General features: G+C 34.6%; 1 protein-coding gene across 4 annotated transcripts in view; it reads left to right on the plus strand.

Annotated features, from left to right (window-relative positions):
* Positions 1–19,401, plus strand: part of LOC124369808 (homeotic protein antennapedia-like) — a 273,221-nt gene that overhangs the window by 95,192 nt on the left and 158,628 nt on the right. For 2 of the 4 annotated variants that reach the window (XM_046827915.1, XM_046827916.1), the window contains exon 1: positions 2,594–2,794. The exons of the other annotated variants lie outside the window; for them this stretch is intronic. The gene's annotated coding sequence lies outside the window, so the exon portion shown is untranslated. Of the gene's footprint in view, positions 1–2,593; positions 2,795–19,401 lie in introns of those variants that run through there. 4 annotated transcript variants of the gene reach the window in all.

The raw sequence follows: 19,401 nt of genomic DNA on the forward strand, positions 1-19,401 counted from the left end.
ACTATTTCCACTAGCCGTTTTTCTGACTACACGGAGGTATTCGACCACACGATGAGCTAGTTTTTAACAACAGCTTTTTCACTAAGTAGATTTGATTGTCGTTCTTGTGTTGATTTATTGGATTAGGTTTTTAACCGATCCACGATCCCGCTTATTGTTTTCCGCGTATTATTTTATTCAATCTCGTTGAGAAATCTCTTTACCGTAGCAGTACATTCCTTACTGCGGTTATCTTCAATTTCATAAATAGGTCTAACTACCACTTCGCGGTAGTGCACGAACGCTGTAACTTGTACAAACGAAATTCTTCAGCTTCTTTCTCAACTGGAATGTTGGAACTGCAATCTCAAACGACCACTGCTGTATGTAAACTTTATTCTATGAAACAGATTCACCAGATTTCTATTCTCTCCACCTAATCTTGACCATCTTATAACAAGTAATAAGTAGTTCAGTATTTAAATTTTATAAGTGAATTCAAAGAAATTAAATGCTAGATAACTAGTTGACCTATAGGCTACCAAATCCACCACTTAATCGAGTAGAGAAAACTAAATAGAATCGAGTTTGGAAGTGGTCCGAGGTTGCAATTTACACCTGAACTGATGAAAAACAATTCTATTAACATTGAAGATTCTTGTGTAGTAGAAAATATATTCTTGGAATATGGCAGTTGGAATGTAGAGTGGCAGGATGATACAAAACACCGTGTCCAGGGATCCAAACTTGTTCGTAAAAACCACCTGCAACGTTGAAGCGGTTTATTTGGCACACACGAAGCCACCGGCCACCAGTTTGGTGGTGACTGAGGACAGGTGATGGGAAGCAAGTCAGGTGCGTGTGACGTCACAAGAACCAATGTCAATCAATCCATTAATCACCGCGCCCTCGGCTCGCACGTACAACCGACGAACGTGCCGACGTACGTGTCGCTGATGTACGCGGCGATCGACACGCGCCCTGGTGCGACTCTAGTGGCCAAAGCGGGAACTAATCACTCCGGCTGAGCCATACTAACGAAAGACCACCTTATTTGGACCGCCAATTGTAAACGTGCTCTGGTGTCTTTAAGTTATTTTGAAACCTGGGTGTTCGAATTCCGAAGCGGTCCTTAAACTTCGCGATACTGTCTTTCCAAAACCGATATTGTTCCTTAAATATGTATAAATAGCATCATGGAGTGTGGTGTTAACACATTTGTCTCATGTCCAAAACAATTGAGTGAATTTGGGTTAAAAGATACATAACGTCATTATGAATATCAGCATACTGAGCTTCAACATCCAACACAATAGTGAAACAGCAGTGGGTTTTAAAAGAAATGTGTTTAATTCTGTTCACCATAATACTGTTTGTTACTTCACGTAGTATTCTTATGAGTGCTGGGGGGAGGGGGAGAAAAATATTTGTTGGGCGTTTCTCAACGAACCAACTTGATTTCCTTAAGAATTTACTGTCGTGTTCTTGTCTTCATGGGACCCCTTTAAGGTTGATATGCCCCCTAGTATCAATGAGCTAAATTTGAACTGATTAACTTTATTACAGAAACCAAATGGCAAACGAATAGGACTCTACATACACTCTACATGACATGTTCTATAAAGATCTCAGAGCTCGAGTTCTGACTCGTAAAGTTCTTTCCTCAATTTGAACATTGAAGTTAGTGCAGTACTGCGTTCTAAGTTCACTATACGATTTTATTTCGTAACGCTAATCCATCACGAACCTAAAACCAGGGTTCTATTGCTCGAAATTCCACTTCTTTAAGATAGTGCCTCTTTATGATTTCATAACCTAAACTGCATTTAACACTCTCCGTCTCCACCTATATTGGTATCACAAATTATAAATATAACTAACAAATAGCTTACCTGTTTGGATAACAAACATGGTAGGTTTCAAATTGGTAGTACATCCAAATCTATTCTTGAAAAAATATACTCCGTAAAATTTTAACATTATCCCATCCCACTGAAGTGTCTGGTGATGTTTCAATCAACAGAAAAAATGAGTTAAACAAGGTTTAAGGATATAGGTGTTTACGAGTTAAGTTTATTCGTTCCTATCCCAAATACAGCGTCCCAAACACTTGTACACTTGATTTTGGATTAGTAACATGGTACCCGTACCTACTAATAAAATAAACCTGCATGTTTAAATGTGGTATTGTTCTAACTTCATACATGTGTAAACAGAAAGTTAAATTTCTGTCATACTTATTTCATAAACATAGTCCATTAATGCGTACTTCGCTAAATGTTTCGCATAATATAATTTTATTCAAGATGCAATAAATTTTATATGAGTAAAGTATTTATTCCAACAATAATATCCCTCTAAAACTCCGTTAATAGCATCTCGTAATAACAAAAATATAACATCGTAAGTAGAGTTAGAAAACCATAACGTTCTGATAATGAATCAGAGCCTGCATTTAGTTCCCGGCTTGTCGGGTAGGGGCGCTGCCGGTTGAGCAGAGCAGCAGCGCGATCTGAGTGGCAAAAGCCAGAACTACGTAGCCGTTTGACAGCTGATCTGGTGGGGGGCGAGGGGAGGTACTCGCGGCAAACCCAAAGCGGAAAAGTTAACTTGTCTATTGTTTTCTGCAATCGATCATTATTGTACACCGCGTAGTTGTGTTGTGATACGGAGCGACAGAACCTGTGGCGGTTGGGACCCACGCGTCATGTGACATAACCTCTAAATGATCAGCTGTTCTTCTGTTTGTTGACACTAGATAGTGACGGTCAGCTGTTTTCAAATCTGCTTTCCTACACTCAAGATGCTGCATACAGTAAGTGGCAGTGTAAAATATCGTAGTGTATTTGTAAGGAACCGTGGTAGGAGCTATTTATGTATATATTTAATTAATTACATTTATATAATTACAGTTATTTATTTCTAGCTGTAGCTTAAACAAGACTTGCGTTGCTAAAAATGTAATCTTGCGAAACAGTAACATTAAAGAAGTAAATGTGCAATCGTGTATTCGTATACTTACTTATCAGAGAACATGTTTTGTGAATTTCCTTATTAATATAATTATTGCAAAAGTGCATGCATAGCGTCAAGATTCTATAAGCGACGAAAAGTCACATAAAAATTAAACTCGAAATTTCAGATATACTATGTTTCACAACTCATTTCGAGTCAATGTACCCATTCATTTGTTTAACAGTGCGATTTGAGAATGCTAGTCAGTGACGGATATGCGTATACTAACCATAATTATATTGGCATGCATATCCAACTCTGACATAGACCCTAAAACTAATGAATAGGTTCATACTACCTATGTATTCAAACCTGTAACATATCGTGCATTAATCACTATGAAAAATGTAGAAAATATTAAATACATCTATAAATTAGTACAAAATATTTAAAATCCGTAATTTAAATAAAAATAGCATTACATGTTCTTTCAATTCAAACAATTCTTTCTCGTATCTTAGTAATACACCTTTTATGATAAATTACCTCCTCCAAAAATTTACTCTAATAAATAATAATTAATTAGTATGCAAAATACTGTTTAAATATTGTTTCCCTCGTGGACAGTTGATATGGTAATATAATTTATGATTATGAGAAGCAAAGAGCAACATTTTGTTTGTATGATTGTAGACTTAGGTATAAAGCAAAGTAAAGTAAAGTAAAGATGCCTTATGTTACCAGGTAAAATTATGTCATATAAATATAAAAAATGCAACGAAAACAATAAATATTCAACATTACCTACTATAATGTTATACATAAATCTTACAAGTGGTATAAATATTCCACTTGCACTATGTAAAGATGAATGCCCATTCATCTTTACACATTGTACTCGAATACATACTATCCCCCAGAACGAAATAATTCTAGTAAAGTTTGAACAGAGTCAAGGGATCCAAAGGCGGATAAGTTGCAAATACGTTTGAAGTTGGAAATGAAAATAGTAGATTGTATTAACAGACTTGGAAAAGAACTATCTTTTACTACCAAAATTATCCATGAAGTTAAATTGTTTCAAAAAACAATTAAAACCAAGCCGTGTGTATTTAATTAATATGGAGGAGTGTCTTATTTATTGACTAAGATTACTGGCAATTTTCATTCACTAAACGTTTTAAATAGAGAATTAGTTCTCACACTAAATAAAGAAAATATCTAATGACATAACCATATGAAATTTTAGTTAGACATCTATGCACCATTTGATATATTAATGAATAATTATTTTCAAGCACAAGTTACTTTCCTAAAACAAGCTATATAAACTTTGGCAATTATTAGTGGGATGTCTTTCACTAAGATGGTGTAAACTTTTATTAAAATCATGTAACCAGTTTTGAGTTATTTTAAATTTAAATGGAAAGCCATTTCGCTACGTAATAATTACGTGAAGAACATTTTCGATCAGCCCACGAGGATTTATGAGCATTAAATTAAAAATATTGGTAACTGTTTTCGTCAGGAACAAGGAAAAATGGCTGAAGATAAAATGGTTGTAAGATAATGTATGACTTAAGTATATTTTATTTGTAAAAGGAGTATAATTTAAGTAAATCGCATGTTCTTCAACAAAATACTATTAAAGGAGGTTAACCTTTTCTATAAATGAAAAACACTCCGCATACTACAGTCATCACTCATACATATCCTGTTACAGTCGTAAACATTCATTTGTAATTTTTCTCATCAGGAATTATATTTTAAAGACTTATGAGTGAACAGCCTTGAAAAATTAAAAAAATAATCCAACCAAACAATGATGGAAACCTTAAAATGTCACCGAATCTCTGTTTACGTGTTTAGTATACACCACGATAAGATAAGTAGCTTTAGGCCTGAGGGGATACCACACTACCCATTCCATAGTTCTTTTACGCCAATTTAAGTATTAAAAAAAAAAAAAAAAAAAAAAAAAAAAAAAAAAAAAAAACTATAAAATGCAGCAAAATTTATTTAAATGTTCTTTAACATGCCATATTTCATAAATAAGTCTCAGAATTTGTCTAGGCTTCGCTAATTTGCATTGAGACGCAAATGCAGATGTCATAAAATCTTACAAATAGAAAAGTTTAAAATTTCTGGTTTACGAGACAGACTTGTTGTTAGTTACGGGAAGTGAAGTTTCCATAACTAATGATGATCTTGTACACTCTGCGAGAGATTAAACGACACTTATTCACATCCAAATGTACCACTGTTCACAAAGGTCCAATATACTACCTCTAGTATATTACATTAAATATTATACTTTTTTTGTAGTAGCACCTCATAATTTTATTAAATCCCTTTGATCTCTAAGTTATCACACAATTCGTCTTGTATTCTATTTCCTTCCTTGACAAGTTAGTAAGTACAACTCCAAACATTTTGCTCTTGAACACATTTTTAGTTCAAACTTACTCGATTTCAAAAGGTGAATATGTGTAATTTTCAACTATGTACAAAGTACGCTAAAAGCACTCAGGATTTACTGATAGCCATTTTTATTTTTACCTTTATAAGAATAATACTCTGCGATGTTTAGGTACAACCGGTTATTAGTTTAATTCATGATCACTTAAAAATTGAAAGAATCTCTTGAAGTTGATTCTGTGAGGGCAAGCAAAATTGCTAAAATACACTGAGTGTTAATGAAAGGTATATCTTAAGAAAATTACAGTAGTCACAAAAACAAGCAAAATTCATATATATATATATATATATATATATATATATATATATATATATATATATATATATATATAGAGAGAGAGAGAGAGAGAGAGAGAGAGAGAGAGAGAGAGAGTATATTTTATCCTGACTTATATCTGTCCTTATGTATTTTGTATTACATCTCAAAAGATGTTAATGATTTGAAAATAAGCATTTATGTTAAACTAATAAACTTTTTGATTTAAATAATAAATACTAAATGTGACTCTCCGTTTCTATAACTCGACATTCAAAAGTTTTCAGAATAAATACCTGGAAACCGGCATTTCTACAACTGATTTGAAATTATGGTGTTTCGTATAAACAATTAACGAGAAGTCCATCTAATGTAAATAGGTTTAATATAAAATAGTTATGGCTGTCTTAGTTGTTGTGTTTTTTATTTCTTCCGGGTGCTCGTAAATCTAGTTGTAGGTTTTTAATTATTGGATTTAACATTATTCAAAGTTGTTCGCATTTTTGTTTTTGAAAAAATATATATATATATATATATATATATATATATATTGGCCTTGAATAAATGTTTGTATTCAAACTAGTGGAGTCCTCTAATAGAGAATGTAAAGAACATGACGCATGTCTTTATTAAGGAATACATTCTTCATCAGAACATTAACAAATTAAACACATTAACACTTCAGCACATCTGTATTGAATACTTTAATGTGATTGTGAAATGCAGCCCAGAAAATCTGTGTATGTGTAACCTATACTCTGTTATTAATTCTTAAGAATAGAAGAATAGACTGGAATTAACAATTTTTCCAAGAGAGCACCGCCCGCCCCCGCGAAGCTCCTGCCAGCCTCCGCCCCGAGATCCGTCCAGTACGGCCCTAACGGAAGTGATGCCCTAATTAGACAATAACTTATCGTTTCCTACATACGCCTGGCCGAGACCCAAGTCTCGGTCCTCTGGCTCGGCCCTACGCCCCAGGACTTGCCAACAGAAAATATTGGCCTCCATCATAAATTACTGGGCCTACTGCGCCTAGTTGTCAATAGTCTGCCCTGCCACTGTGCCAAGCCGGGCGGATAAATCTAAGCTAGGGATCTGATTGTCGGGAAAAAACTGCAATGTGGAGGTCAATGTTAAATATGATGTCGCGTCGGCCCTCCGCCTCAACATCGCAAAACGCGAGGTTTTCCTAATGGAGGACCTTATTTTAGTATTGTTCTACTTTTAACCTCAGTGTATTGGTAAACCTGATTTGAGCCACGTTGTTACATATTAAATTTAAAAAGGCTAGAATGGTCACAGTTTGAAATATTACTTATGTTGAAATAACTTTGATTTTGTAAGAATATAAAAAATATTCCTCAACCTTAATTATTGTAAAGATGATAATGCTGGAATGATAAGATGGAATACTAAATTAGCGTAAAATATTATTCTGCCTGGTATATTCCATAAGCAATACTACAGAGTATATATGTTACATATTTTCTTTAAAAACACAAATGAAACATAAAATAAAGTTTAGGATGATTTGACCTTTTCTTAAAATATTTAAAAATTAGTCACAAAAATTATCAAATAAAAAAAATACGAGAAAAACCCATAAAATATGAAAATACGAGTATATATATATTAAACATTACACCTGGCTTTGATTTGAGGTAAACCAAATAAGTTACTATTATCTGACGATCCTCAAGATGCAACACTAAGTTAATTTAAAAAAGGAAATTCATTGTGTAAAACCCGTGGTAGCTAACTGTTTATTGTAACAGCCTAGTTAATACCGTTGTGCTATTTAATGTAGTCTGCTTTTGTGTACCTTATATAATTTTATTTTACAGCTATTACATATAATATTTGTATAAGTCCTTTTGTATATAATATTGTCAGAACAACATGTGTTTGTTTCGTTTTACCTATATTAGCTTGTAACGTAAAATTATCATACATTGAATTTATTGCTAATTTGTCAGCGAATAACATTTATTCAAAATCTCATTTAAATAAATAAATTATATCTTATAATAATATGTGATAAGACATTCAATGTTACATTTTATCATTTAAATAAATAAACTTATTTAAATAGGAACAGTTCATATTGTCACCACGTTGTAAACTTAATCTCTTTTAACAATGATGGGTGTTGAACGAATAAACATCCTGGCGAAGATATTTTCCAATAAACATTCAGGGTATTCGAAAGTGAAACATGCTGTAAATCAACGTAAATATTGAGTACTGACACCATAAGTTTGCACGTGACCAAATAGAGGCACTCATTATAACGTAATTTATTTAAAGTACAGTAATTGCATTAGCCATGTTAGAGGAACACAGTAAAATACATACATACTCATTGATGATGAAACATCTAATAGGACAAATTAATTATTTTATGAACCCGTGTAAATAATATCTGAAAGGGTTTACTGTGTGTATTCACGTAATAATGACGGAAGAACAACCTCTTTAATCAATTTAGGATATAAATAAATAAAAAAACAACTTAACGCTCCTCACACTTTAGGTCTCCTCAAAGGATCCTAGTGTATTTCTTTAACAGCAGTCGGCTGCAACTTGTAATCTAGATTAATTACATAACATGTTTGTAATTAATTCCTGGCGTGTTGTCATGATTTAAACATGAGTCGATCAGGTTGGCCTTTGTGTACTGCCTGACCGGTGTGTTGCCATACGATAAAACTGCTGCTCGCTTGCACTTTGTGTTCTACGTGACCAGCATGATGCCACACGATAAAACTGTCGTTCACATGCATTTTGAGTACAACCTGACCGGTGTGTTGCCACACGATAAAACTGCGCTTGTTTGAAATGTAGGTATAGCCTGAAAAGTATGTTGCCGTAGGATTAAATTGTTGGCATTTTCGGTTGTGTGTGATTAGTATGTTGCTTGACGATAATCCGCCACTCAATTGTATTTCAGTACGGTTTTATCGATATGTTGCCTGCCATATGATATCACCGCTGTACCCTTGAACTCTGTGTAATATAGGCGCATTGAACACATATAAAATAAAAACACGTCAAACCACAAATAAAACACATAACAAAACCTATCTTAAATTCAATACGTATAGACAGAATTCTTTCACTGGCATTTAGTATACTGTACTTGTAGCCGCAATCTCGTTTAAACTGTGAAAATACAAGTTAACGAGCAGTGTCGCTTCCTCCTTCAACGGTATTAAATAAATATACATTTTTAAATTTATGATAATTATAACACAAATACTTGTTTTAAATAAAATATCTGTTGTTATTTACTTATTAAAACCGTAATAAAACAACAAAATGTATTGTAAAATAAATGTTAAACGAGTTTAAAATAAACGTTACCGATAATTAAGGCAAAATAGAACAGAAAGCTTCTTATATTTGTCCTCTTACCGTTGAATGGGGACTATATCTCCATTATTGAAAAACCTCCTCCAATAGTGAAAAGCAGCAAATCAAAAGTTAAAGCTTTAATGGCAACAACAAGAAATAGTTTTTATGTGTATGTTACAGGTTTGTACAACTAATGATGAACATTTTTGGGATCCTAGATAGTCAGTCATAGGGTGAACAAGTACAGCAGAACTCGAGAGTAAAGTAGACGGTGTAACTGTGCTTCGTTTAACTGCTATGGAATTGTTTATTCACACTTAGTGAGGGGTCAATATGCTCTTCATGTAGGGAAACTAAAGTATCCCGAATTCACTGAGGCATAACACTGGGCATTAACATGTTAAAGAAATTATAGTTGAAATTTCAAAATACAGAAATATATATTGAGAGCAGATAACTTTTAAAGGGAACAGCAGAACTTCTTGTAGAGTTTAATTTAGCCTACTGACGTTTGTTGGACTGGTAGGGTACGAGGGTTATACTTGTCAGATGACTTCCCGAACTATTTCTCAAGAATGGAATTTTTCATTTGTACCCTACTAGAGGGAGGTTGCAGGAATAATATAGTCCTTATTTTATTTATACTTCACAATGGATAATAATAATTAACCATACGAGAAGAAAAATATGTACGAAGCACCTGTATTAAAAACAGATTAAGGGACTATTTTAAGAACAAACGTGTTTATTACATAAAAGTATTCAATTCAATGCCATTAAAATACTCTCTGCTGTATACGTTCGTAGTTTTTTTTACTAATTACTTATTACTGCAGTTAATTATTAAACGAGTTGAACGGTTCACCATACGAGTTGAAAAATATGTACGAAGCACCTGTATTAAACACAGATTAAGGGACTATTTTAAGAACAAACGTGTTTATTACATAAAAGTATTAAATTCAATGCCATTAAAATAATCTCTGCTGTATACGTTAGTAGTTTTTTTTTACTAATTACTTATTACTGTAATTAATTATTAAACGTATTTAGAATTACGTGAACATTAATGTTATTGTAGTAAACGTTTTGACGTAGTTCTTTCGTACTGCATGTAACTAATTAATACAAGCTTATTGATTATTATAAATGAAGGTATCCAAGTTTAATGAAGAGCAACTTAGTAATAGTCATGGTCATAGTTATGGTCATAATTTCTAAGGCTAAATTAGAGCCACATATCCCGTTCTTACATTTAACCTAAAATAACCAACTACTAAACACATACATAACTCCAGTTACAAAATCAATAAGCTAAGCTTAAATAAGGAGTGTGTTATATTTGAGGAAGCGCAACTTAAAATTATGCCATATTTTTATGAAGGGCAGTTTGCCAAATCTATGAAGCTCAAAATCATTCGTCAATTATTGACTCTGTTGTTCAGCATTTCGGAAATAATACAGAAACTGCAACCCCAATAATAGCTATTTCTTAACATTCAAACGAGTTTCGCGATATGGATTACATTTAGATCGTATTCATTTAAAAATAGAGATCAGTACGTTGAAAATTTCTTTAGCAATATCGACAATGCATTATACTGTCGCTAGTTCGGTGTATTTTCAATAGCAGCATCCCCACACTCCAACAATGGATAAGGCCTGACAACTGCTAATGCTATTGCCCGTAGACATACACTCGTAGGCCTAGTGCCGATCCAAACCAGTTTTTATCACACCTACTTGGCTTTTCTCCATCAATAACTCGGGAGTTACGTGTCAATTATGTGTTAACGCTCGCCCATTTGCGGAACTACTTTTGTAATTGTAGGCGCTCCGGAGTTATTTATGCGGCGATGTTATATATCGGCTTGTCCAACGTTCTTAAGCGTTGACACTGTGGGTAGCCACGCTGTACTGGTTTGTTTGTATAGCATTGCTCACTTATTTCTTCTTGCATTTCATTTTGTATTGGTTGTGATTCAACACGTTTCACTTCCAAAGTGGCTTCTCTTCGGCTGTGAAACTGTTACAATCTCATCACAGATGAGTTTATTGTATATAAAGTTTGGCAACAGAAACTGGTCCGTTATACAAAAACGCATCACGAAGTTTGGAAATACAACTAACTGTTAATTAGTTTTGAAAAATAAAATTATTTTTAAATTACTATAACGTATGTGCAAACTCAAATCGAGTATCATTTTATCTCCTCAGGAAACATATATTCCTTTAATATTCCTTTCTTTACATATAGAAATCGAGTTATATCAAATTTTGTATCAATTCGAGTTATATACAATTTATACATTAACAACATGCAGACTTATAAAGAATAACTCAATTGGAAGAAAAAGAAAGTTAAAGTAAATATAAAAATGTTAATGGACGTATTTAAAAAAAAATACTGATTAAATATGGGAGATATGAGATAGCAAAAGTACCCTTAGACTGGGAATGGTAATCGGGACAAACTCGAGAGACTTGCATCGTATCGCGGCCTTGTTGCGCATCTGAGTGAGAAATTCTTTCCCTCATTGCGCTAATGGAGAAAGGAATGCCGATGCCGCTAATTTCTAGTTGGAAGCGAACCGTCGTTGGGACTGTGATATGCAAGCAATAAACTTCGTTTGCGGTAAGATGGATCTCCATCAGAAGCCATTTAGCGATTCGTTTTGTTTTAATTTTGATAAATATAAATTTGTATTTGAATTATTTATCACTTGTAAGTAAATTAGCATTACTTGTGCTGCCATCGGCATTAGTATTAATTTACCGATAATCTTTATTTAGGTACGTATTTACAACTATTTATCAATTGTTTAAATGTTAGGTCCTCCAAGTAATGCCTCTAAACTTCGATTTTACTTGTAACTACTTATAATATTCACAGTGTTTTTTTTTTGTAAAGTCTTTTCCGAAAAAAAAATCGTCTCCACTCCTTTGTCATTTTATTTTTGTTCCAGAAAATAAATTGGGTGATAACTTTTTAATAACTGCAAAAATGTATTTATTTCATTTATCATTATTTGTATAAATACAAGAGCCCAGAATTAATCTGAAAACATAGCACAAATAGAATGAGTTTGGGTTTCAATTCATGTGTAACGCCACATGGTGAAGCATTGATCAATTTGTCACGTCACAATAAGGAATGGAAATTGTAAACATCCCAGCACAGACGATTGGCTCTTTCGATTAAAAAGGATTCTATTCGAATAAATATAAGTTAGGCATGAGAATTAAAAATGTAAGAATCTGGCACAATGTTCATTCAAATTGATAATGACATAATATCTGTTAAATTATGTACTCCTTAATTTAGACAATTATGGCAGGCCGTTTACAGTTTTTTTAGTGTTTAGGTGAACACTACGACCGTGGACCACCTCCAAACAATTACGGAATCGTGGAAAAGGAAAGTCGCTGCACAACGCGCACCGCCCGGGTAGGGTCGGGTCGGGTCGGGAAGGTATGCTATGTTGAAGGCACGAGTCCATCTAGCCGAGTCGCTCGCGGCGCGCGAGGCAAATCCATAAATCATCTTATGACTGATTTATTGCCCGAGGAAGACGAAGAAAAAACCTAGCATTAGTCGGCGAGCAAACGTCGACCGTCGACCGACGCTGCTGCTTTTTTGTAAGTACCAAAACGGACACGGATAATTCGAGGGTGAAGCGCACTCCGGGATTGGTTCGATTAATTCCAGCAGGATATTTAATTAAGCGGTTGTGACGGCGTTGCTCCATGGGAAGTAAATGGCGGCCTGCCCGTCCGTCCGTCTGTCTGACGGTGCGGTGACGTCACCGGCGATTACTCCCATAGTTCAAGATCGCGCTCTCAGTTACAACTGAGTTATAACATTAGCGATATTCACGAGTGTGTAGGAGATCTGACACGGTTGTTGAACATTGACCATTAACTGTTGGTAAATCCAAAATTAATATATACAAAGGTATTCCCTCATATTGATTACCTACTTGCACTAAGATTTAGATAGATGCACATGTGTGAGACTGTTGCATATTTTTAATTACATTAGAAATGGGTTTCAGATGAAATATCGTATCTACCAAAATACAAAGCCCAGAAACATAATTCGTCTAAATATTAAATGAATAACAGTGAGCAATAATCTACATAAGTGTCGATTACAAAAACTTTGATTAAAAACAACAGTTAATTAATTACTCGATGTAAAAAGTTTTATTACAAACTTAAATCATAAAGCAACAACACTTAATATTTCAATGCCTTTATTAGTTTGTATTATTTTTTTTAATTATTTTTTAATAATAAGTTTATAACATTGTATTTTTATTATAACACTGAATACGTATAATGGTAAACACAATTTTAAACATGGCTAATAGAACATTATAGCATGTAATATAAAAATGAATATTATTGTCTTTTTAAGTTATAAGTTAATTTTTATCGATTTTGAAATATCGACATTATCTTCTCTATATATTTTATGGCAAAAATATTAAATAACTTTGAAATAAATAATACATATTGAATATCCGTCCAGTAATGTTATCTTGTTTCACTACTGTTGTTTTTAATGTTCACGTATAAATAATAGTTGATGATATCGAGCCTTGAGAACATGTTAATTTGATAACATTGTAATAAACTTGTAATGCCTTGCATTATGCATGGTGAGTTCACAGCAACTACAGGTTTCATCCTTAACACTGCTATCACATGTCAGCCTAGTTTATGTGTGTGAAACTACAACTCATACACATGTAGTATTAGAACACATACTTTTATCTTCAGTTGAATACGTGTGTTCCTCGTGTTGTACTTTACATTCCTGTGATTACTTATGAGATAAAGGAACTTTGTTCCTGCCTTTATACTGAAAGAACGTCAAAAATTATTCTAACCAAAAACCGATTACACTGCCTTAAAGCTGCTTTAAAATCTTAGTTAAAGATTATATTTGTATGTACCTCGTCACGGCCCGTGTTTAAATATATTTGTAGTATGATATCAAATCTAAGTTCGATAGTAAAACTTTTCGAAGAAAGCTACTATACACTTGTATTCTGTTCAATTTCAAACAACTGAAAACGACAACCACTTTGAACGAACACGCGAATAGAAAGTAATTACGCACATTTAACCAAACAACAATGTAGTTTTGAACGCAGTTAAATTCAAGTGATATTCATAATATTTTTATACGCTTGTTGGCTACTATGAGCCAACGCAACTAACAACTAGGGATTTCAAAGTGCGATTGTCATGTGAGGAGCCTCTCAAGCCATTTCCAGTTTATTTATTTTTGTGATCTATCGTGATAAATGACAGAGCACAAAGTTTGCTGATAGAGCAATACATTTTTACGTACTAGTTTGCTTAACATAGCGTAAATGTAAGTAAAGTTTAATTTCAGCAATTTCAATTTAACAACGACGTTTCATATTTAAGAATGTTTTTTGTATGTTAGGTTTCTTTGTGAAGAATTTACTTTGTGTTCAGACCTAATTATTAATAATTAAGTATGTATGTAAAGTTACTTTTAAATTATTTTTTTCCAAAGCAAGACATACTCTGATACTACAAAAAATTTGGCATTTATCTTTCATACGTTTGTCCTTTTGGAATTCCGTGTGGTCCAAACAATTTACCAAGGAGCCGGCACGACCTCGTCGGTGGCTGTCTGTTAGTGTGTACGGTAAATCTTGAAAGAAAGGTCCTAGAGGCTTGAAACTTCAGAGGCACACAGTTTCTTCTTAGTTCAAGGAGTCGATTTTGGGGTTAAGCGGCAGCAAAGAAAGTCCGAGAAAGTAACTAATCCGGAAAAAGTTAAAGATGACTTCGGTAATGATGTTTGTTACATTCTTTTGCGTTGTGTAGATTTGTTCATAGGGGCAATCATTAAAAATCTTCCTGCATATTTAAAATGACTTTGTAATTTATTATAAAAGTCATTTATTATTCTTCCACAATAAAAAATGAATGAATAATAAAAAATATAATAATACATTTATTTACATTGAAATAAGTTAAAATTGTGAAAGAATAAAAAATGTCTTTTATATTAAAACCTGGTGACTTCCATCAAGAATACAAAGCAGAAAATGTGTTTTTTATGTTTACAACACATAGAGATTGTAATAAGCCGGGCTTTTCCTTACCATTTTTGGTTTGTGGTATGCAGAATCATTTTAATGTGATTTTGAGCGTGGAGCTCTTAGTTTTTTGACACTTGTTGAAGTGTTGGGATGTAGGAGTGGATGAGAACTCTTGCCAAGAAACATTTCGAAATCTAATAGTTTTTTTAGTCATTTATGATCATACTAATTTATAATTGTCGTTACCATTTCCGAGTAGGGTCGCGTCGCGCCGCACCGCGTCGTGTATTCCAGTACGCCCCGGACCGCGCCGCGCCGGTACGGTCCGATCGTATCTATGGTATCGCTGTCTCATGACACTACAATACTATCGCTCTCTCCCTCGCACCCGTGTTATCGCGATCCCAGCTACACAATGGTTTGCGCCTCGACCGTTCAGTTCGCCTTTTTGCTCCCGATCGCCTTTGCCTTTTTGCGAACCGAACCTGTAGCTGTGGCCAGCTCGGCCCCTGGTTACCCTCCAGCTTTCCATACTTCTTTAGTGCTTAACGTATCGTTGGTTTTGTCTCTTGGAGAACAGTTAAACTTTTCTTTTTATATTTCCAAACACTTTATTCTATAATATTGGATTTTGAAAGTTCCCTTATCAAAACTTCACTGTATGGAAATTAAACTTAATAAATATGTCATAAACCATGATGATATTGTTAACAAAATATCCTAACTATCCTAACCACAAAAGTAATTTCATAAGGTCTTAGGGTATAAATATAAGTAAGTTATCCAAAACTACGAGTTGTTCTTCAAATCATTTTCATTATAAACTATTTAACTGTATATGATGCGCATTCAATACAATTTCACACACGTTCCAAATGATTTAGTGTGAAATTGTATTGTATACTAACACTTAAAATTGAAATTTTACCTATTGTTTCAAGTTTACATTTACAAATATTTATATCGCTTTATCTAAAGAACTAGTAAAACTCGTTGTAACAAATGTCTTTAAACACAGGATTCAATAAAAATGAATCAACATGGATAAAAATACCAATACTCAACGCTTCTTGAAAACGACACTTTTCAACTGAATCTGATTTTCATCAGTGACAATGTCACAATGCTCAGGAGCAAACTAGTTTTATGTAAAATTCGCGTTTTCCAATTGTAACATCTCTTCACGCGTTGACACATCGACAGCGGCATGCGGTGTTATAGGGTTATCGTGTAAATGATTGCGTCTTGATTTATAGCCTGAATCAATGATCGTTAATTGTTATAAGTGGAATAATTGGTCGAATAAATCATTTTCGTTTGAAAATATAATTGCAGCTTGTCATTTTTTCTGAGGAGTTCAGATTTCTTATAAGTATAATTGAAACACGTGTTTCCTGTTTCCGAGGGTAAATAAATTGATTTTGTAACAATGTTTTTTAATTGTATCAATTTATTTATATTTTTATTCAGAAAAACTCAAAATATAACGTTATAATCATTATTAGTTATTTCATTTGTAAAAGTTATCCTTTCATACCTACCACCGTCAAACAAAGCTTTATATCTAAGAATTTATTACATATATTTTTTTTACGTTTCAATCTATACTTCTCTCTAAATTCAGACAAATCCATTTTATAATTTACCCATTCGCTGTGAAATCCGGTAAGGAGATCTGGTAGAGTATACTCTAATGCTTTTAAAAACCGGTTTTAAGAAACCGGAAGATTCATCGTGATTTCTCAGATTTATTATACACTGATTACTTAATATATTTGATACATCACGTGTTATTTAAATATTTCATTATTCAGATTTATCCAACTAAAATTAAAAGGAAAGACAGGATAGATCTTAGGAACGTCTGGCAGTCGGTGCTGGTGTCACAGTGACCAGGTGTTGAGCACAATCTGCAGGATCTGCGGCCGCTGACCGGAAAGAAGCAAGACAAGACGTGGGAGAGCTGGGGTGGAAAGACAGGATAGATCCTAGGAACGTCTGGCAGTCGGTGCTGGTGTCACAGTGGCCAGGTGTTGAGCACAATCTGCAGGATCTGCGGCCGCTGGCCGGCAAGAAGCAAGACAAGACGAGGGAGAGCTGGGGTGGAAAGACAGGATAGATCCTAGGAACGTCTGGCAGTCGGTGCTGGTGTCACAGTGGCCAGGTGTTGAGCACAATCTGCAGGATCTGCGGCCGCTGACCGGCAAGAAGCAAGACAAGACGAGGGAGAGCTGGGGTGGAAAGACAGGATAGATCCTAGGAACGTCTGGCAGTCGGTGCTGGTGTCACAGTGGCCAGGTGTTGAGCACAATCTGCAGGATCTGCGGCCGCCGGCGAGAAGGAAGACAGGACGGGGAGAGCCGAGGTGGCGAGCTAAGTTATGGCCGCCGCACTGCTACGGCCCTGCCGTCGCGGTCGCCATCGCCGCCGCCACCGCCGGGACACCTCTGTGCTAATTGTCTCTGAATAGCCTCACGAAATGCGGACAGACGAGATAAAGAATACCATGGGAATCCCTCCAAGCCCTTGTTTAAAGACTGTCGGTTCTCTTTTCAGTGACATTCACAGTTTCCATTATACCTCCTCTACCCATTCACACCCCCACCACTCCCTGGTACATGTATTCATTCGTACGTCGGAAGATGAGATTTGTTCTTGAAATCTGTTTGGGGTTATTATGGTTATCTGATGCCAAGCTTTAAGTCAAAAATTAGAATTTTAATGGTCACGAATTCCTGCAGTGGTGTAGTAAAATAGTAATTTTTTAATGGCATTTAACAACTCCATAAAACTTCAAACCCGATTATATTTTTTAGTAAAAATACAATAATCTTGTTACTTTGTTATTTGTAATAGTTTGTTTATAATGTTAGGGAAATTTACAGAACTTTTTAAAATTCCCTATAGTGAATTATTATCAGTCGGACGAGGTTTTAAAGTGACACTTACGTTTTGAGCCAACTGAGCGCAACGGTTGCGTACGTGTGTCGTGGGGCAGCGGCGCAAGGCGCAAGGCGCAGGGTACGGTTTGGGACGGGTCGCCCGTAAATAATAGGCGCGGCCGCGACATCAATTGCGCGTTATTTATCGCCCGCTGGACAGTGGAAAGTGGAAGAAAAGCGGCCCCTTGTAGGAACGGTAAATCAGATCCATAATAGCACCTGCGACACGATGCCAACAGGTGTTCCCTATCCAGTCGAGAGTCTCTTTATCCTGGATTGGTATCATGTATCCAGGAGAAATTGCTAATTATCGTATTATTGCTCTCGGACGAATGAAATACGTTCCCTTTTAAGGTATCAATGCTGGAATGTTCATCAATTCCTGATTATTTGTATATCATACACATGTGCCGACACAAACACGTACAGACAAGACACTCATGACACATGTTACGAAGTTACAATTATGTAGTTAGAAAGTACGTGGAACATTAACCATTGACAGAACGAAAAGTCGAACTGTTTTGACGGGAATCGCTATACCGGAACTGTGTTGCTTAATCATGGCCTATCTTAACGTAGTAGACTATACAATAAATATAACGTGCACACGGTGAAATTATAATCCAAACGTGTTCTAAGAATAGTATAACGACTGAAAAATGCAGGAAAACTGATATTTTTAGTCATCCAAACTTTTCCTGTGGTAGATGATTATTGTATATATAGTGACCAATTCCATAACTGATTTTAAAATGCTTGTATCACTGAACATTATTAAACAACGGTTTAGCAGAATCATAATAGGAGCTCATAATGACATAAATACCCACTTAGGATATTTTCTGACTTTTTGGGGGGTGAAAACCTAAACATTTTGTGGAAAAACCCCAAAAAATTGCACCTCGATAATGTATTTCTACGTGTAGTATATTGCAGTTTCTGTTCCTTTTTTACAACTTATAGTGATTACCAATATTGCAATTTTTATGTAAATGCGATCTAAGACGTAAAAGATTCAATCACGTAACAATAAGTGTTTATAGTGTTTCTTTCATTAAACATACATTTGGAGCTTTTATTTCTTGTACTTATAGTTTTTTTAGGTACCATAAATAAATTGTAAAGTTGGAATAGAAATAGCCTATTTCAAATTGTAATAAGATAGAATAGATTTTGAATATTACATTTTTGTGGTCTGCTATATTTGTTTTGCCTAAATCAGCCACTCATTTGACTATTTGAAGTATCGCGGGGCACTGTTTTGAATACATCGTTTCCTAAAATCGGGTTTCGGATCGCTCACAAAAAGTCGACGAGCATTGTGGGAAACGGTCTAATCAAAATG

Source organism: Homalodisca vitripennis, chromosome X (genome assembly GCF_021130785.1).
Source record: "Homalodisca vitripennis isolate AUS2020 chromosome X, UT_GWSS_2.1, whole genome shotgun sequence".
In the NCBI taxonomy this organism is placed as follows: domain Eukaryota; kingdom Metazoa; phylum Arthropoda; class Insecta; order Hemiptera; family Cicadellidae; genus Homalodisca; species Homalodisca vitripennis.